The sequence below is a fragment of the Falco cherrug genome, chromosome 2 (genome assembly GCF_023634085.1).
Source record: "Falco cherrug isolate bFalChe1 chromosome 2, bFalChe1.pri, whole genome shotgun sequence".
Classification (NCBI taxonomy): Eukaryota; Metazoa; Chordata; class Aves; order Falconiformes; family Falconidae; genus Falco; species Falco cherrug.
Window position 1 is genome coordinate 102,798,019 of NC_073698.1, and position 21,643 is coordinate 102,819,661.

Sequence of the window (21,643 nt, forward strand, 5' to 3'; positions counted from 1 at the left end):
TGGCCAGCAAAAACTTCTCCAATGGGAATGTAAACACCCGGCGCTGACTTTTGCTCTGGGCACTAAGGCCCCTGGTGTTACACTGGTGCTCCGTAATGATGTGCCAGGTGGAGTTGCTGGACCTGGTCCTGAGCAAGAAAGCTGCAGGAGGGGGAGTATTAGTACCCCAAACCCTGGCGCGGCAGAGCACCATGTTCTCTGACTTGTTTTTCCTTTCCTCTTCTGCAGCCTAATGTTTCTGTACTGTGTTACCTGAACTTTCTGTTGCTCTTGCCATTTACAGCTCTACACTGATGATCTGTGTGCTGAGGGTTTCTGCAAACCAGCCAGGCATGAGAGAGGAAGCACTGATAAGAGAAGTGAAGGAAGAAAAAAAGGTGTGCTTCAAAGATGCTGCCTACTGAATATGCTAAGGAAGCATCCTATGTCAGAGAAAAGGATGTACAACATAAACTGCTCTTGTCACCCAATGTACTACTTCCTCAGGGAGTAGCGTTGCTTTTGTTTTGTTCCTGTTTTACAGAAGACATGGTGTTCAGTATGCCCAACTGAATTTGGGAGAATTTGGGCTAACTGTTGTTTCTCAAAAAAAACCCCAACCTCTCCAATATTATTTATTGAAGTTGAAATACCACTCTTACTTCTGAAAAGATACTGCTGAAGAATGAGTATCCAGAAAGGGGATATTCTAAGGCTGCCTTGGCAAAGAAAAGCAGTGTCTTGGAGAAGGGAAGCCTATGCTTCTTGTTTTCAGGAAAGGTACTTTGAATGTGTGGTAGATAGTAAATAGTACAGTACTTGGTGAAAGATCTTGGGTGGCTCATCAGCTGATTTAATTCAAAACAACTGTAGCATTTTCATTTTCTTCTGTTTATCCCAGCTGAAGATCAGGTCTCTTGACCATGCTAAGTGCATATGAATATATGTTTCCACAGCAGCAATGCTTTAGATTTTATTTTGACAACAGAAGTTAAAAGTCTTATCAGCATCAGGATGAAAAGCACCCTACTCAGGCTTGTTGATCCAAAAAAAAAAAACCAAAACCAAAATAATTGACTGAGCATTGAAGTAGAAGATGAATCCTTGAGGTACCCGATTACACATACAAAAATAACATCCTGTGACTCAAGTCCTTTGACTTTAAAATACACTCCCAGGTAAAAAGCATACCCAAATTTACTTTCAACAGCTCTGCTGCTCTTGATGTTCTGACTGTAACACTACATACCCATTCTTTTGTTTAAGATTCAGCCTTGGGTTTGGATGCATACAGGTTGAAATTCACATTTATGATACAGAAAACAGCTGTGGTAATGGATCTATTATAGTGACTAAAGATAAACTGTGTAGACAAGTGAGGAGGAGCATAGAAGAGGAAGGGTTAAGTGATGATGTGAGCAGAAACTGAGCTCAAAATTGGAGCTGTTATAAATTGAGAAAACAACGTAGCTCCAAGGTGTTTTATGACTTGGAAAGCTATTCAGTCTTTACATAACATTACCATTAGTTACCAATGTAGGTTGTATTAAAATAAAGCTGAGAGTTAACTGAACTTTACATTTTATAGGTGCCCATTTAATTAAATTGTATGGTATATCTCTAATAATAAAATATGAGACTCATCTGAGTTAACACGCAGTTTTACAGGTTTAAGGTCTGAAACATCTTCAGCATCTCCATTCAGGGCTGTTTGGTACATGAGCCATAACATCCACTGGGGGAAAGTGCTAATCTCTGAACCTTTTAATTTGCAGCTAGAAAGCTATCCTGCTCATCATGCTGATGCCGTATTAAGCAAGTAAATAAAATGGCTTCCTGTTCTGGAATTAAGTGAACATCAAACTCAATAGAAAAATCTCCTAATCATCGTAGAGCACTCAGCTTTACATATGATTTAAATCTAAAAGCACCAACACAGGATAGTACTATAAAAATGTTTCCAAGCCATGCTGTAGGGCATGCAACTGTTTCCTGTTGACGTTGGAGGACAGAGGAGAACACTTTTATGTAAGGCAGTGTTACATGAGAAACCCTTATTTAACCGTCTGCACTGTTCTTGCAGCATTTCATTTCTAGTCTTTGTTGACAGTGAATAATCTTTCATAGTTCTCCCTATTACAACAGGCTTAGAAGCACTTTATTTCAGGTATAACCCAGGAAAAGGCCTGATTCACTATGTCCTGCTACTTCAGTTTTGTCAACAGAAGAACTGAATTTGCTTGATGTGTACTTCCAGACTCTGATTTTGCAAACTGCTTTTCCAAAACTTGAGAAGGAAAACCGATGACCCAACTTGTCACTGCTCCCTTATCATAGTGCAGTCACTTGTCCCTTACTCCTTGAAAACTAAAAAGGCTTCACCCCAGTTCCCACTCAAACCAGCGCAGAACCCCTTCCAGGCTGTCTCCCTTTGGCAAAGCTCTGCATTCAGCTCTGCAAGCTGTCCAGTGGCATCGCCATGTTTAAAAGGAAGAGCCTGGGAAGCTGTGCACAGTATCGCTGCCATCTTCATCCTGCACATTGGCGGAGCCTGAGTGGGACAGACACCTGCCAGGCCCTTTCTACCATTCCTCTGGCTGCAGCTCAGATGCAACACCTGCTTCCATCTCCAAGAAAGATTTAAAACTGAAACATCCGCTGGTAGGCAGTTATATTATGTGGAGGCTAGTGCTGTGCCCTATCTGTACAGGCTGCATTCCAGGGAGCTGGGATATACCCAGTATACTGAACACCTCAGTTTTAAGAACGTGCTGGAGTTTTGGCCTATTTTTGCTTGTGCAAAAATGAGTCAGGACTTACAAATGGATTCAGATTGCTGTCAGTCCATCCTGGCAGATGACCCTATGGGATACATCCCCTGAGCTCTGGCAACAGAAATTGTGTGAAACTTCTAAGGCAGAATCAGATGTGGTTGAAAGTCATTTACTTTTGACTTAGCCAAACTTGCATTAATAAGGAATGATCTGAAGAAAACAGGCCAAGAAACATTTCTGCTGAAATTGGGCATGCAATTTCTTTGCGGTACTTTAGCATCCATGAACACTCAGACTTTACGTCCACTTCTGTTGTTGAGGTCCAAGATGATTTATAGGGACAAGTAATCTGAAACCAATTTATCTCATTTTCTCTATAGGCTTTGCTGTATTTTGGATGTTCTCTGACTGAGCAGGGAGAGAAAGAAGGAAAAAACTTTTGTTTTGTTTTGTTGCTATCTTAGAATTAATTTTCCAGTGGTGATGGATTTGCAGTGGATTCTCAGCACTCATGTAGCTGCTGAGTTCCCTAGAAGCAATGGAGCCAGCAAAAACCTTTGCAGAAAGAATTCACTACCTGAATCCTGGAGATCATCCTTGAATAGCAATGGTAATGATTTGTGTTCATCAGAGGGCAGAACACATCTATCATACAGGTAAACAATCTGTTCTTCTCTGAAATACTGCTTGTATGTGTGAAAGAGATTGTTGAAGATTCTGGTGTTTGGGAAAGCTTGGGCAAGCATCTAGCTGAAGCGTAAGCCTTAGTCCTTCAAACACAAGTTTCTGTTGCCTAACAATGTTTACTGCATAGGTATGCAAAAATGTGTAATGCTATACCCTTGATTATAACATACAGTGGAAATGTAGCTTTTGATAATTCTTTCTAAGGTTATTAGCTTTGTGAATTCTTAGGTAAACAAAACTGTAAGCTGACTCTTAAACCACCTTTTATTACCAAGCAATACTTTACACAATTGTTCCCAAGAGATAGTATTGCACTGGTAACAGGAAGTCAGAAGTCATTTATGTTAAAGTTTGTTCCTTGACTGTGAATTCTCTTTGAGCAAAGCTAGTATTCTTTCATATCTCTGTAATAGTACCCTGGGTTTGAATTTAGGACTTTGGGTATTACAGTAATGTATGCCTGTAATAATGCATTGCATGCACATTTACTGGGCAAATTTACATTGGGGATTTACATGTTTTTCTGTTGAATTTACACCCCAGAAGAGAGGAAGCAAAGATTATTTGAAGAAGAAATATTTTTTTATCATGGCTGACCAGCCTGCATGATCTCTATGATGAGATCACTGTCTGCGTGATGAAAGGGAGAGCCACAGGTGCTGTATACCTTGACTCCAACAAGGTCTTTGACACCATTTCCTGCAGTATTCTTGCTGCCAAATTGGTGAGATCTAGATTGAATAAGTGGACAATAAGGTGGGTGGAAATTTGGCTGGATTGCTGGGCTCAAAGGGTAGTGATCAGCAGTACAAAGTCCAGCTGGCAGCCGATTACTAGTGGCATGCCTCAGAGATCGATACTACAGCCAAGACTGTTAATAGCTTTATTTACAATGTGGACAATTCAACTGAGTGAGTGCTCAACAGCTCCTTCCAGCATAAATTATTTTATGGTTATTTTCATTTGGGGATGCACAAAATAGGTAGGGTTGAACATAAGCAGATGTAAGGCACAGTGAATGTACTAGCTCTCCTTGCTTGCAGGGAGCACTTATTTCAGAGTAGTGCTTGACGGAGTGTAAATGTGGATTCAATAACATGCTGACTTCTTCTGTAACATAGCATGAAAGAAGTGGTGTAGGACCAGGCTGGAAGATTCTGTCCTAAATTGGTATTACTCCTGTTGGCTGAGTTCCTACTCCTGGGACTGCCTCTTACGTGTAAATGGATCAGTAAATAATGGTATTTTCTCTTTAATTTGAGCGGTAAGAGCAGACAAGGCAGATAGCCTTAGTGTTGCTTCAGATGCTACTTTCCTGTGGTTCAGCATTGTCCCCAGAGCTCTGCTCACTCTTTCAGTGGCCAATGCATGTTTCTCTAGGATCTGCCATTCTTTCTCAGGACAAGTGTGGTATAAATATCACTGTTGTGGGCATCTGTATGAGAAAAAAACCACTGCCCTGTGGTAGACAAGCAGTTTAGTATTTGCCTGGAGAAGAGAAACTTTCAATGTCTAGGAGGCAGGTGGCAGCCCGATTATGGTTTTAATGGTTTGAGGTTTGGAACTTTTTATTCGTGGTTTCTGTGGCGCTCTGTACCAAAATAGCTGTATTTTATCCTTGAAGCAATATATGGTTTGGGGGGAAAAAGAAAAAAAAAATCCTTTGGTATTTTATCCATTGGCTAGTTATTTCTAGACACCTATTCCCACCTGCTGTTTTATGAACTACAGATTTAAAGCACTTCAAATAGACCACAAGACACTCATCTCCCTATTTTGCTGTTCCTGTCTTCTGTTTTCAGTGTGCCTGATGTACGTGATATTAGTCATCCCTGTCACTTTTACACTTCCTGACTACCAGAAGTTTGGGATGAGACTTTCTCTTTCCTCTCAGCTGACATTTTCTTTGGGAGTAAGGGGCAGGGAAATATTTTGAAGTAAATTTAGTGTTTAAAAAGGTTGCCAAAATAGCGTGGGAACTTCTCAGTGAAATCTGAAAAGGCACAAATTTCATCTGTTTCCTGCTGGGGTTCTTCTATCCTGACCTGAAAGGAAGGCCTTAAAAAAGGGTGTTTCACTTGCTATACCATTGGGGTTTCTCCACCCCACCTTTTCCTTGTCTTTGCCCTTCCAGTTTTTATTCCTGCTGTTTCTGTTTTTTAATTTCTTACTCATTTCTTCCTCCCACCTATTCTGCCTCCCTCATGTACCTTTCCCCCATCTGCATTCCATGCTCCATATCAATTTCTCAACCTCCTCCTGATTTCAACCTTCTGCTAGCTCCTAATTTATTTCTACCTACCTTGGGTACCAAGGATCTAAACTATATGACGAGAGAAAGCAAACATCTCATCATATTGTAGAACCATATTGTCCTGGATGTACTAGCAAAAAAAACCAATACTTGAGTGCTCTTCTCCTTCAGTTGGAATATTTTCCCCCCTAGATATCTTCTGTATTTTTTTATTACATTTTTGGATGGAGGTAAGAAAAAGAGAACAAATATACTCTACAATATAAAGAAATGTTACCAGTAATGCAAAAATGCTACTGCCCCGAACACGCAAATCCACAGGGTCAAAACCTTGACGACTTGTTCAATTTTTCATCCTCTTTTCAAGTACAGCTGCTATTGAGATGAGACTGGAACATAAAACCCACAGCAAAGAACAGACATAATTCACCTTAAAACACTGCAAGGCTTCCGTATTTGTAAATCCTTGTGACAGACAGTAAAATATACATTTTATCACTCCATACTTAGTCAGCCATTTTGTTTCATTTCCAAAGTCACGAGTCCACAGCAAAGATGACTATCACCTGTGTGATGTCAGAGAGTGCGTTAAGCACGAACAGTTAGCATCCACCTAAAGACAATTATACCATGAGAAGCTTTGGTTTGCCACGTCTGATAATGTCCAAGTCTTCTACAACCTAGTCAAGTATTGCAAAGCGTTATTTCAGAGCAACACTTTCTGTAAAAAATACTTGCATTATTATTTCCTTCCCCGTTCCTATTTTAAGATATATACATTTTTAAAAGACCAAGATAAGGAGTTACTTTTTTTCCCTTAAGCCATGATTTATATTCTCGGGTTGGGGGTTTTTTTGAGTCATTTCTTCTTGTGGAGGCAGAAAATCAATAATCACCTTCAAAAAGAATGCTTGTCAGAACCTGACGGAGCAAAATGTATCTGTACCATGCATACGCCTCCAATAGTCTTCAACCCTACTACTGTCCCTTGTAACCTTAAAAAAAGAGAGAGAGAGAGAGAGAGAAAGTGAAAGATTAAAATCCAGAGATTCTCACTCTGAATATTGGACTTCTGATGTAATTTGAAGTCAGCAATTCATTAAGCGTGCCATTCTGGTACTGGAACAACCTATAAAACATTTACATTCTCTAGAAGCATTTGTCACGTACTGACAGGAACAATGAAATATGCCCATTTTTAGAATGCCCTAAAAGATCAGTTTCCACTTCAACACTCAACCACAGCGAAGTTTTATGGTACAGATGGTTCTGCCTCAAATAAGGACTTGCCAAATAGACAAAGGTCTATGACCGGACTGGATAAAGGACCTTCCACCCATAACTTCCATTTGCCAGGACAGGAACTTCAGGTTTTCAGTTTGACTTTATGATTGGTGCTAAAGACTCTGCAGGATCATTTCAGTCATTCAGCTGATCTAAATAAATCCAGTAACTAGATAAGCTATGCAACTTAAAAACATTTTTATCAGGAGAGAGTTCTTTATAAAAAATTTCCAAAATGTTACATCTGTTCTGTTGACTGCAGGAGCTTAGGGTGACTTTTACTGAAGCAGTTATATTTTTACAAGCTCAGGGAGGGCAAGGGTGATTTAATTGCCTCTCCACCAACATGCAGTCTTACTGAACCCAGCAAAGCTCCTTGTTTCATTGCTCAGAGATAGGTACCTACTCGTGAGCAGACGCTGTACTTTTCAGTGGGTTTGTTCAGTGCTTGCAGTTGTGCACTTCCTTAAATGCTTCCCTGAATCAAAACTCTGAGATGGCATTCTTTCGGTTGACTTGGTCATTTCCGATTTGGCTGCACTCCTCCTCACACAAATGGTTGGGTTTGCTCTCCAGCATCTCAGCAAGCAGTCAGAAATGTCTCCACAAATCTTTGGATGCCAATACAAATGCCCAAAGTAGCAAAACAAAGGTACTCCATAGCACTTTAGACTGGCATTTTCAACTTTAGTGACAAAACCTCATTCTTTTTTCTCAACTGCATTTGTCCATTTTGGTTCATCTTTATATGCGTAGCTTTTAGCATCACAGCAAAATATGATCTACAAAGTTAGATCCAACTAACTGTAGGTGGGAATATCTAGAAAGTGGAGGACTGTTCAAAGCACTGATTTTAGAAGATTAATTACTTGTGAAATATATTCATTCTTCTTGGCTTATTTCTGACTTTCTGTTCACTTCTGTTATTTAGCTCAACACAGTACTTCCTTCAGCGTGAACTCAGTCTGCCCTAAAGAAAAAAAAAAAAAACGGATCGCTCTAAATAATAGTATCTCAGTAATAGTAAGAGATAATATCTTCAGTTTGTTATGCCTGCAAAAAATGTCTGGGCCAACAGGACTGCCAAGGCTCATAAAACTCTTGCGTCACTACCAATTTATTGGCATGAATGTATCATATCTTCCTTTGATGTTTACTAGCTCATGCCAACATTAACTTCCTTTGATTTTAACTCTCTGTGTATGCTTGGGCATCTTTTGGTGGATATTTTTGGTTTGTTATGTTTATGTATTTTTTTTAAAAGGAAATTGATGTAATATTGTCTTCAGATTTGGTGTTCTGAAGATGGGAGAGTCTGCTTAGGTTGATAAGCTCTTTTCTTTTTTAATATTGAGATTAATGTGGACTTGAGCCTAAAAGGATATATTCCAGTATTTTCTTACTTGACAAAAATGTTTAAATGTCATTACTTCAGACAATCTTTTTTCTTAAAAAGTGTTGAATCTCCTGCTATGATGAGTCCCAGGTCTTTATAGTACAAGATGTAATCAGCCACTTTATTATATTGTATGACAGTATGACTTCATTCCTAACACAATTTACTTAAATTGAACATTTTGGCAGATGTGTGCATGAGACTAGAGGAACAGAACTTCTATTAAATCACATCCTGAAACAATAACGGATTGTATTGTAGATCTAGCAATGCAGCATTTTCCAGCTCTGCTCATAACTTACCGCATGTTATAGGAGACATTAGAAAGTACACCCAGCAAGACTGAAAACCACTCCACGATAAGGTCAGAAATGACATGTGTAGATAAACGATCTGATTTGTGGTGAAGAGGTTTACGTAGCACTGCTACCTCATCAACAGAAGTCAATAAACATGTCCACTTGTAGTGATTCCAGTAACATTGATGAGAGGAAACAAACAATTCTTTAGTGAAAGATGCCTTTTTTTTCTACTCTGTTGTGCTTATATACTGTTTTCCTTAGCATAAGTGACCAACACAAAATATGATTCTTTCTGCAGGCTGCAAAATGTGCAGGCACCGTGGGGGTTTTAGGAATGATTTGTGCGTGTGAACGTGTTACTGGTTGCTATACAGAAATGAAGACAGGTCAAAGAAATTCTCCTAGCACTTGGGACAAAGTCTTATGAGTCTCTGCAGAACCTCCAGTAACAAATTCAGAGCAGCCTCTGATATCTGTGTCTCCTGCCCAAACACAGTGGTACTCACACAGCAGAACACCGCTGAGTATGAAGCAGGATTGTGAGCCACGGACTTCAACTCCAACCCCAAGGAGCACTGGGGTAATTTTAAGATATGTTGGATTGAGGGACAAGTTCTAGAACCTGAGGAAATAGTCTGTGGAAAGTCAGAGTGACTAAAGTCTGCACCAATATTCATATTTCACCATTGTACTTTCTTTTCCATCTTCTCATTTGGGTTCCCTGTTCTAGAGCAAACAGCTTTGACTAGGATAGTTTCAGCTTGAATTAGGTCAACTTTATACTGATCACAAGGCAGAAAGATTCCATGTGAAGCATTAGATGTGAGGCTTTCTGTACTTTGGTGGTAGAGAACACTTATTAGCACCAACCTGAAAGCACTATTGGTTCTTTACAGCATCTAAAAAAACAAAGAAAAAAACCCCAACCCACAACAAAACTAATTCCATTCTGTAGACCTTGATTTTGGAACGAGCTTCACTGATTTTCTGAGATCACAAATACAACCCAGCACGCTCAAAACATGGGATCATCAAGCTCTGAGTGCCATGGGAATATAAGCTTATCCCATCTTTAGTACTATCTCCACTTTCCTTGACTTTCTGATTTCTTTTAAAAGACCTATTCAAAGAAAAGAAAGAAAAAAAAAATCCAAACCCCAAAACCAAAACATAACACCAGAGGTGCCATCTGGGAAAGCAAATCAGTAAAGGACATACTTAAGTCTCAGTTGGGTAGTTTAACAGAGTACATGAAGTATTTCAAACCTCTAACCAGAAAAAAACTCTTAAAACATGCCAGACTTTGAATAATCTTCTGTTAAAATGCATATTTGAATGCTCATGAAGTCAGAGATTACACAGGGCAAAAACCAACCCCAATTAAAATCAGTAAGTGTCTTACCAAAATTGGATCAGGAATTTGCATTCCAAATATAAACAGAGAAAATGTGACTTTTCTAAGTAGATAATTGTTGACCAGCTACAAACAAAAAATAGCTGCAAAAGCAATAGGCAATAGCAATTACCATCCTACTCTGAGTGGAGCAGAGACCCAGTTTGACCTCCCGTGCCTTGAATGTCACTGAGTAGCTTTGACTTTTTTCTTCCACCATTGAGATCCAATGAAAACTTAAGGATAGGCTCCTAGTCTCTGGGCTTTTCTCTCATTTGCAAAAGACTAACTTCATCAGGCACTTCTTGTTGCAAAAAAAAAAAAAAAAAAAAAAAAAACCACACCAAAAACAAAGCAATACTTAAGTGTAAAGTTATGACTAAAAAAAGTAAAGGATGAAGAAAACAAACAGAAAGGGTGTTATTTCTTCTATTGCCTGGTATGTTTTAAGCTTAAGAATCAGAAAATGGGAGACTGCGACTGTACTCTGCTTTTGTTATTCAAGTGTTGCTGAGATTTCCTGTGGCCATCTTGCACTGACTTTGGAGTCTTTGGTTTGGAGTTTAGTGCTTTGCCTACTCAGAATTTGAAAGCAAGAGAACCTAGTGTTGGTTGCAGAGTTGCAGCAACCTGTCCTGCTCACCAGACGAGAGGGAGATGGAGAATGATCTTGCTTAGACACAGCTGCTTCTTGCTACCTCCTGAGAGCAGTGTCGCGTAGGTACTCCTTCCTGCACTGCATCGCTGTTCAGAACTGAGCCTTCAAGACTTCAGGAGCTAAATTTGCAGCTGATAAGGTTCCTGCCAATATATATATATGCTTGTCTTCTAGCCCAGTAGATCTTTGCCCATAGTGGTACACAATGGAGCAAGAAGCAAAGCTGACCTTTCAACCAGTAAAGAACTCTGAAAGCACAGTGAGGTGAGAAAGACCTAAAGGGACCAAATCTTAAGAGGACCTAAAATACCAAAAAGTGATATTACCACGTCTTACCATGAACTTTGCCAGCTTCTGCAGTAGCCAGGCCATGAGCCAACAAAATGCTCATATAGCTGTTTAACTTCAAGTACACAAGCAGCCTTTCCGCAGTCAGTAGGATTATTCATATGTTAAATATTGACTACAGTAAATGTTGTGCTGGCTCAGAGCCAACAGGCATTTGTCATGAAGGGCTGTTCCTTTAGAGAAAGCAACTATGTTTAGCAGCAAAAGGAAAGGGCTGCTTTGGCAAGTAGAAATCTATTTAAATAATGTCGAAAAGGGTGGGCGTGACTACTTGGGCTGATACAATAATTTCTTTTAGGGGGGTTGACTAGGGTTGACTGCATAGGACTAACTTATAGATGGCTCTGTTAGAGTTCTCATCTGCCCACTGGAAGTGTGAAATGCCATTACTAAAGGGTCAATGGTGTCTAATGACCTCAGAAATCCCGGGGCTGTCTCACCTGGGACAACGGAGCTGTTTTCCATCCATTCCTTCCATAAATGAGAGCAAAAAGTGTTAAAGATTGTCTGGGTATTTCTTGTATTTTAGTTTTCTAGTCTAGTAACCTATATTTAACTTTAACTTTTAAAATTAAAAGCCTGATCTTTTCGGTTCCTATTTCTACTAACAGTCCCTACTCATTTAAATAAATATACAGATGGAAAGCTATTTTCAGAAGTGTTCAGCATTGGCTTATATTCTGTGGAAGTCAGCAGTAAAACTCCTACTGATTTTTACTTGGGAGTAGAACCATGTCAACTTTGAACAGTTTTGAAAAGCCTAACTGAAGCATAATTTTGACTAAATGCTGCCCAGGTATAATCCTGAAGAAATGAAGTCAAAATATTCAATTAAATATGTCACCATATTTTCAGTCCACATTTTCTCATTAACATGGGTGCATTGTCTGCACAGGCAGAGACATACCACAGAAGAAGCCGAATACTTCCTACAGATACTGCTGCTTAATTCAAGCTGCTGTTATGACTTGTTAGGTAGCTCACAAAGTTTACCTGAAATGTGTTGGAAATATATCAGCCATTTGCAACCTTAACTCCTTTCCCTTTTTCTGTTTTGAATGCAGACATCTGAAGGAATTTAGGTAATTTATATTTGAGCTTGAGCAGTATACCATTAACAACTGATGAAAGACAGTAGATGACAGCTCTGCAAGAATAGGAAATGCATCGATATTTATGGTAATTCCCACTTATACCTATATACCTATGTTCATAGATATGTACATGGACAGATGTATTTTGGTAATTTAAGCACACTGATTTTTAATGCCTCTTTCGCACCAGATTCCAGATGTTTCCTGAAGAATGAGACTGTGGTTCCGTGATAATTTAAGCCTACTTAGACTGAGATGACTGCAGAAACAAATCTCACCAAAAAATATGTGTGTGTATATATTTCAGCCAAATTGGTTCTGAGTGGACTCATTACCTACATACTGGTGCCTGGAATAAAATAGAAGCTGGAGAAGCCTGGCTGAAGGCAGGGGCACAGGTCACCCTCACACAGGTTGGTTTAAATGGCTGTGAAATTGCACCAGAATACCTTCAGTATTTTCTGATGTGAACTGGAGACTGTAGGATTGTTCCCTTCAAATTTTGTCCAGTATCTGCTAATTAACGGAAGGGCTTTTGTTGATCACGATGAGACCTGGATTAGCCCATAAGCATGTAATAAGAACAATAAATATCCTGCTTTCTTGACACTTTTTGTAAGATTAAGTGATCAGTGATGGTTCAGTTGGTTTTGAATGTCGTCAGTGCTGCTGCAATGGTACTGTCTTACCTCCACCAGCCCACATGATTAATGGGGGTCAGGACTGTTTTTCTTATGGAGAGGTATAGTTACATCAATAACTATCTTAACAGATACATAGCTACAAAATACACCATAGTGAGTGTATCATATTAGATATATATATATTTATGTAACAATGTAAGTTACATATATTTAACATAGTGTAGAAATAATGTCTGGGTATTGATACATTAAGGGCCAGGAGGAAGGGGAAAGAATAGTTACTTTCACACTGTGACATTAAGAGCTGTACTACATTTGGTGTAAAAAGCACAAGAAGCCAAAAGGAACAGCTTAGATATTGGACCCACTAATGCTGGATTTATCTGCTTAATTTCCTGCTATTTTTTTTTTTCTTTTGGGATTTTAAAGGCTGAACATCATTATTTATATATGTTTATTATTTTCAATATATTTAGGTTTATAGCCATGGTTTAGTAGATATACTGTATGGCTATTATGATAGAAATATTTGCACGTTATGTTTTGAGATGCTGCTAATTCTAGTAGAACTTTTCATTTCCTGTTGTGAGAATTTTTCCTTCTATCTCTGAAAACTGAATTTGTATGAGGCTTCCTGAATGTATTATGTTCAAAAATTGAGAGCAAAAGACAGATATATTCGCTACCTCAGCTGTGCTATACAACCCCCTACCTCCTTTTCAAAAATGTATTTTGTGTTTTTAATTTGAAAAGCAATTGAGCCCCCATTTGGGGCAATGAATGTGTAAGTAAAATATGTCAGGTGATGTATTTGAAATAACCTCAGTGATTTCAGAGTAATTTCTCACATTTTCAAAAGTGACTTTAAATGAAATTAAGTCGACTTCAAATGAATTGCGTTTTAACTGGATATTAGCTTTTACAGCTTGATCTGATTCCCTCTTTATTATGTAGTGCAGTAGCTCACAATCAACTGAAGTGAGAGTTAGTTCCTGGGGAGGTCTTTCTTTTGTATACAAAGATAGGCTTTCATACGAAGGTGTCAGAATCTGTTCTCTCTACTGCACTGTGTTGATATTTTGAAAAATATAGATGGTTCTTCAAATGTCTAACGTGACACTGATCCTCTTTAACTCTGCATATTTCCATGCTAATATAAAAGCAGCCACATCACTTTCAGTGCTTCACTGGTAGCTCATTAAAAAAATGTAAAGAATAATGTCAGCGTGTCTGTTACGATGAATATTTTGACGTTCACACCTCTGCTGACGGGTGCCTGAGTGAACGCACAGTGTGAGTGGCACAGGTGCTGGGTGCCTGGCACGCAGCCCCCAGCCCAAAGGCAGGGAAGGGGCAGCTCTGCTGCCCCCCAGCCCCGTGGGCTGCTGAGGCAGGAGGCGCAGCGTGTACAAGCCCTACACAGCCGGTGTGACTGGGTTACGACACTGGATCTGTGTGCTAGCAGCTGGTAAGGGGAGCCTTGCTTTAGTTTGCCAGTATGCAAAGTCTGGTTTTATAGCCTTTTTCGATGGAGCCAACCTTGTCTGTACCAGTGAGTGCCTTTCACAAATCCTGCTATGGGGGAAAGAAATTTCACCTACTCTCCTACTCTCAATATGTTTTTGTGTCTCTGCTGTATGTCAGGGAAAGATATGTCCATTTTTGTGTGTGTAAAGGAATCAGGCAGATGTACACCAAATTAGCTTGAACAACTATTTTAATTTTTTTTTGCTGAGAGAAATTGCAGGGTGGTTATGAAACGCAAAGGATCTAAGGGTGGCAGTATTCTTGTATACAGAACAGTCTGTGGTTCTTCATTGCAATCTGTGCCCCCACCCCCCCTAGCTTCTTCAACACAAAAACCATCCATTACAAGGCTCCTGCAGTCACTGATTCATGTGCTTGTGATCAAACTTTCCTGCTTCTAATACAGTGAGTGGTTTATAAAAGATGGTTGCAATTCCTAGATGGACTGAGTGTGTCTGTTCCTGTGCTGTTGTGCAGCCACTTTATTATGCTCCTGGTCTCTCATCAGTGATTTCAGTCCTACTATGAGAAATTAATCTCTTGGAAGAGTTCATTTATATTTTGATCATCACCTAACCTGCATAGCTGCACTGTGCACTACGCTTTGTGATAGCAGTCTGTGATACCAAAATCCTGATAGCTACCCTATAGCCAATTTTCAAGGCCATGTGAGATGATACCAGTCCTTGTCCCAGAACAGTATCAACTGTCTCACCAAGCCATCTGATCTGTACTTTCTCATGTGTGCATGTTAGCCTAGACACATTCTTTTGAGCACCAGCTAATATATGAGAGCTCACGTTCTACAGTCGCATGTGAATTTCTGAGGACACCGAGTCAGCTCATCTGGCAAATGTGAATTACAGCTGCAGGGAGGGTCCATAACAGGACTCAGCAAAGGATGTAATATTTTGAAGCTTCCTCCTCTTCCCCCTACTTACATTTTATTCTGCAAAATAAATTTACTTCTGGATGATAACCATAGGAGGCATTAGCAATCTCTGCAGCATGTAAAAATATAGGAAGCCAACAAGAAGCAGTACTTCTAATTTAAAACTAATGTTTCTTTTATTTTCAGGTCTACCACTTGGCTTGAACTACAGGTTTGAGGAAAACAACCACCAGATTCTGGTAATAGGAATGCAGGGAGATTTCTTTTTTCTTTCCACTTTGTTTCCTCTTTAATAACAGCCTTACACATGGCACTGCACAGGCTACTCCATGACATTCTTCCACAGTCTCCTAATATGAATTTACAAACAGGGAGCTACGAGAGTTACAGGTGCACACTTTGGCCTCTGCCTTCCACTCCTCCCACCACAAATGCTGCTGCAGCATGGCGCTGGGAATGCAAACATACCAGCACTGTGGATGGTGATGACAACTGTCAGACTGAAAGTCCCAGTCACTTACAGGGAGAGCATCTGGGGCTACAGCAGCATCACTGTTGTTTATAGCTCCCATTTCCATCCCTCCAGCTGGACCCACAGTCTTTTGGGTACCTGTGACACCTACACACCCAGCTGATATCATTGCACCCACGTAACTGTCTTGAATTGTGTGCTTTTTGTTCATGTTTGAAGCACAGGCTTATGTCTCAAGAGACTTCATTGTCACCTGCTGAATATTGGTGGTGTTGTGTTCCAGCTGGATTTATCATTTTATAACATAAAGGCCTCAGACTTTACTTCCTCTTAACTTCCTCTTAGTCTTTGTCTGCTTCAGATTTTCACAGCCTTCAGAAAAGCTACTATATTTTTTCTTCAGGGACAGTTGAGGGAAGGCTAAATTATCTGGTGAGTTAAGCCTCCTGTATGCAAGTTGAGGAATTGGGTATGCTTTTGTTAAAGTTTCTTGGCAAACAGCTCTTCTGTATTAAGTAGGGTCTGCTGCTGTTCTTAAATGTATTGGTTTTAATTTCACTGTTGCAAACTAGCTGGGCCTTTCAAAAGCTCGTTGATCATTGTATTTCTAGCAACAGGTGGTAGGATGGGTCTTTGAACATCCCAGCCTGCTGTGTTAGCAATTAAGTAGGTATTTTAGAATCTGAAACACTATGCTGAAAGAATCAAAATAACAGTGTATTTTCTTATTCTGTACAAGTGTCTTCAGTTAACTGAACTCAGAATCTAAGATATATTTTGTGTATATATATATACATACATACACACTCTGCTAAATATCCTGTTTCTAATTTTTATTTCAGTTCCAAGACAGTGTTGAAACAAAGCACCGTGTCTAACTTTGTACAGACAGCTCCTTTTGCCAAACTAGCGACGTCTTTTTTGTCTTGGGCTCCATTCAGGCATCCATGGAAGGCTTGTGTGGCCTGGAAAATGGGGAAGCTGATTCAAAAATACCAAGGGTTTTGTTTAATAACTTCACTGCCAACAACAAGTACAGTTGGCTTTATCAGCGGCACCTTTCTGTCATGTACAATGTCTATACGGGAAATCAGGTGTGTATTAACATGTTCAATCTCATACTATGGAAGGGGAGGTAACAAGAACCCAGAAGCTGAGAGGACTGTTCAGGGTTTCTGGTCTTTGGGGAGGGCTGGACAGATGTCAGACAGCAGGACAGCTCTGGACAAAGCTACGGAAGAGCTAAATCCCATGGAGGGGAACCTGATGTGGACAAAGCTTGAGAGCTGTGTCTGTGGAGAGATGGACAAAGCACTGGGGAAACACAGAAGGAGATAAAACCCCAAAGTAAATCTTCAACAGCAAAAAACATTACTTAGTGACTTTTGAGTAGTGCTAAAAAAAATTACTAGTGCACTCAGATATTGAGAGAAATCAAAGACATCCTGTTAGTTCCCTCTATTTTTGTTAAATATTTATGATTGGGAATATTCACACCACAAACTGCAATTTTGTTTTATCTGGGAGGACAAATTGCAGTAGAACAAGCTGCTGAAAAGAGGCCAAGAGGACCACAACCATCTCAGCTGGTGGCCTTCATAACATGCAAAAAGCACGTCATAACTTTCAGTTACTGGGGTGCAAATAGCGAAGTGTTATTTGCATAGTTGCTCTGGAGTTCTTGTGCAGTTAGATGCTCTCAAGGGTTGGCTTTAATTGTTCAGAAATGCTGATTGTTCTCTGAGCAATGCCAACCATGAATTTCCTGAAAAGAAATTGGCCTCTTGTACTGTAGAGTGACTTTTTTATTTGTTGGGAGAAGCATGTTAGTATTAAGTTGTTTGCATATAGGACTGCGAGGAAAAACAACACCAGAAAGCCTGTACCTGCTATACTTCACTAGTAAATTGACCATATGGGGCATGAGGCCAAAAATATCTAGCAAGATTCAGTGCATGCAGTGGAAAAAAGAAGGAATAAATATTAAACCCTGAATCTGCTAGGAATGTTTGCGTTATGTAGTAATTGGGTAAACAAAATCAGGGGTATCGAATCAAATGAAGAAGCTGCCACCCTGAAGATCTCCTCTTTACTGAAACTGTCAGCAAGAAACAACAACTTCTGTCATCAAAAGGAGAAGGCATAATAGCACCGTATTTTTTTGGTATGGAGTGATATCCATGTATGTTCACATCCTAATCATTGGAGCAATTACTGTTGTTCGCATCTCCATTTCATTTCCTTGGCTGAGCACTCCTGGGATTTTGGACTGTGATTTCATTATTCACTTGGCTGTGCCATTTGTATTGTGTACCTGCTCCAGCAGATATCATCGACTCTTAATACTCCTGTGCTATGCAGAACAAATCATTTGCATTTGAGTAGGTCGCTATGGCTACTGGCTACCTAACTGTGTACTGCATCTGTAAAAGCCAAAAACTGAAGGTGTTTTGCAGAATTTAGACAAGGATCAACTGTTCACAATTTGAAATCATATCCGTATCCATTGTTGTTGCTAACAGCATGTACTTGTGTAGGGTTGATTAGGTACAATCTCTCTCTTCCTATTTTGGATTAATATTTAGAGAGCCTCTTTCTCAGGGCTGCAGGCTGACTCCAAAGGAAACAAACGTCTCTAGAGGACACTTGCATGACAGTGAGCAGATTAATTATACCTGCAGTCGTTCAAGGTGCAGCATAAAACCTAAAAGTTTTCCATTAAAATTAATTCTGTGCTATTCAAAAATACAAATTCCTGCTGGAGTTGTCTGAAATAAATCTGGTAATTTACGCTCTAGTAGTTTTCAGAGTACAGAAAAACTCCTTGACTGGGACTAACACAGAAGGTACCAGCTCAGTAGGATCCAAGTCTTTAACTTGCAGAGGTTCATTCAGAAATACTAACCCTAGCGCTTTGTTCTGTTCCCTACATGAATCACAAAGGCAGGGAAACAGCATTATCCCCGATAAAGAAAATGGTGAGCACTGAAGCGAAGCAACTCCAGCAGGAGACAGTGAGTCAGCATCAAAGTCTGGACCAAAACTCAAGCTTGCCAACTTGGAGCCCTCTCCTCAGAGTTGAGAACAAATGGAGAAATCTTCATGAAAGCACGGGCTGTAGTACCATACTGAAAGAACCAGTGTGAAGAATCATCCCTAATATGAATAAAGTACAGCTGGCGATTGGATTAATAACACTAATTTTGTTGGTGTGAACGAAACAAGCCTCCACCATCAGAAATTCAGTGAACACTACTGGTAAATTGCATGTATTCTAGAAAACCACTTTACATACTTGGAGATACCTGGTAATGCCGTCACTGTGCCCGTGTCATAGGCTGCCTGTCCCCCTTCAGAAACCATGTATGAGCTCTCCCATTAAAACTCTCTGCTGAGAGATCCATGGGGGCACCAAGGGGAAGTTTATGGCTTAGTGGTAACTGAAGAATGTTCCAAGGGTTGCAATACTGCTTTTGTTTCCCCCAGCAAACACCTTCAATTAGCTATTGTGTTGGGAGGGAGGCAGCTTCTCCACTAAAAGAGTAGCTCTTTTTCAGGGCGAAATATCCTTCTAGTCTGACAATGTGCTGCTTTGGTAAGCGTGGCCACAAAACACAGGTGGAGTGAAATATCCCTTGACTTATTTACCACTGAAATTCATTAGGTTATGAAGCAGACTGACATGTTTTGTTGCCTATTGTAGAGTAATATCTGCATTTGTGGATAAGGTCCACTTGCTTCATGAGTGTTCAATGAGAAACTGTATGCCTGAACAATGTTACCGTATAAATAATATATTAAAATGAAAGGGCTGTGAAATAACATTAGAAATCATTTGCAAGATACACAGGCAGAGCGCAGAAGCGGCCAAAAAATGAAACTTGACATGCATGCTTGGTCATCGCTTTGAAAATTATGACATTAAGATTGAATAACAAAGCCCGGCATTTAAAGGGAAAATCACATTCAACAGAGTTTGGGATTATTTGCTGTACGTATTTTATTAGATTCAAATGTAAGCCCTATCATTTTGTGATCCAACCTGGGCTGCTTTCTTTTCAGGAAGATGATTTCCGTCATTGGCCCTGTAGTGAGGTTGTAGTAGGCTTCGTTGTGCTCCAGCTGTGACAGCTTCCAAGGTCTGGTTAAAGTGGGGGTTCTATACTAAGATGACAGAGGAAACAAGGGAAAACGTGTATCTGACATTCTATACAGATCCCGAAAGAAGATACAAAGTGAAAAATAGGACACAATCTCTGGGGTTTTCCTATCAGCAGGTCATCTCCAAATTTTGTAGACCTCGCAAACAGCTTTCAAAAGAGTTTTTGGTTAAGACTTCCAGCATGCCTAACTTCATGAAACCTTAGCAAATATTGTCACTGGGTTTTGGATATTGTCACTGAGTTTTACTGGCTGTAAATGGGAACACCTGTCGTTAGCTTTTACCCACCTTTTCACCTGAGCCTTCCCTGCTCTTCCCCCAAGGTGTGCATCTCACAGGCCTGCCCCCCTCCTAGCCACAGGTAAAAGGGACCTCCAGCCTGCCTGCCTGCCCGCGGTGAGGAAGGAAGCAGTCTGGGCTCATCCAGAGAAACAGAAGTTGAAACACTGTTTGATTTCAGCACCAGAAGGAGAGAATACAAAGAACTACCAAGCCAACTTGTAATAAAAGGGCTACATGGATCTATTTTGGTCTTCCACCCATCCCATCTGGAAGCCTAATTTTATTTTTTTTCTTTTCCCAGAACTTGCAATGAGCTTCCTTCTGATTGCCTCCATTGTTTCTGGAAAGAATTGTTTTTGAATGACCTCCATCAGCTTTAGCAGGATATTGCTCATCTGCAGTGCTGTCTTTCCAATGGCTGAGTTTAGAAACACAGCAAATTCCTCCAACCCCTCAAAGCCATGTGATCGTTATCCTAACGAGCAGATAACAGTATTAAATTATTATGGCTAAGCCTGGCATTGTTGCTGCTCAACTAATTTTAATTTACAGGTTGTGTGGTGTCATGAGTGTGTGTTTCTTAAAAGTGCCTACTAATTGCACTTGTTGAATATACTTTGCATCTGTATGTTTGGGGGGGAGGGATGAGCCTCATCTGTTCCCTGCCTGTCAGAGACCTGTCAAATTCAGTAAGTGTGACTCAAGCAATTCCCCAAAGCCTTCATGTATCTCCAGTTCATTCACCTGTATGAGAATATTCATATTTGCATGCAAACAGTCTTCTGTCTGTAGGGCCTGGCTGTGGGGGCAGAACGCTGTGGCACTAAGGTCTCTCGTGGCACGTTACAGTCTGCCTGACACAGCAGCCCAGGTTGCTCTTGCTGGGTAAACATCCCTCTGCATCTGCCTGCAGCTTTGGCCAAGACTCTCAGTGGATTTCAGTTCTGACTTCAGTAGAAGATGGGTATGAGAGCGGCAGTGAGGACAGTGCAGCCCAGGATTCTGTATGGAGCTGTACGCTGGGGAGGTGTCCACCACCTGCCCCTCACACAGCCTGGCTGCAGGTCCCTGTGCCGGGGGGGATCTGTCAGCTGCCGGTGGGGAGCCCTGGTGGGAGCAGAGGCGCTGCCACCGAGCCCGCAGGTCAAAGGCAGAACGGGCAGGCTGCGTCACGCTGAATTTTGGCTACAATAGCAGCTGTTTCAGCATGAAACTCATTTTTAGCTCTCCTGACAGGTTTAGTATACCAATTATTACAATGCTGTTGCGAAGGCGAGAAAGTAAGGTTGCTTTGGCCTCCTGATTACAAGCTGTTTGACAAAGCACTACATTTTAATTTGATTTCTTTCTTTTCTGAGGCTGTAAGCCTCAACTCTGCCGATGTTCCTGGGTGCCTTCGTTTTTGATAGCACTCCCACAAATGTTGCACCCATCTTGCAGTTAGCAGTGGGCGAGGGAATAAGTGGAGACCACAGCTGCCCCCCCAGGCGATGGG

At 40.4% G+C, this 21,643-nt stretch overlaps 1 long non-coding RNA gene across 1 annotated transcript; it reads left to right on the forward strand.

Annotated features, from left to right (window-relative positions):
- Positions 1-3,221: 3,221 nt before the first annotated feature.
- Positions 3,222-20,628, forward strand: LOC114015769 (uncharacterized). Its single transcript, XR_003559885.2, has 4 exons — positions 3,222-3,409; positions 12,140-12,254; positions 12,360-12,582; positions 15,419-20,628. It is a non-coding gene; the product is annotated as an uncharacterized LOC114015769 (long non-coding RNA).
- The last annotated feature ends 1,015 nt before the right edge of the window (positions 20,629-21,643 follow it).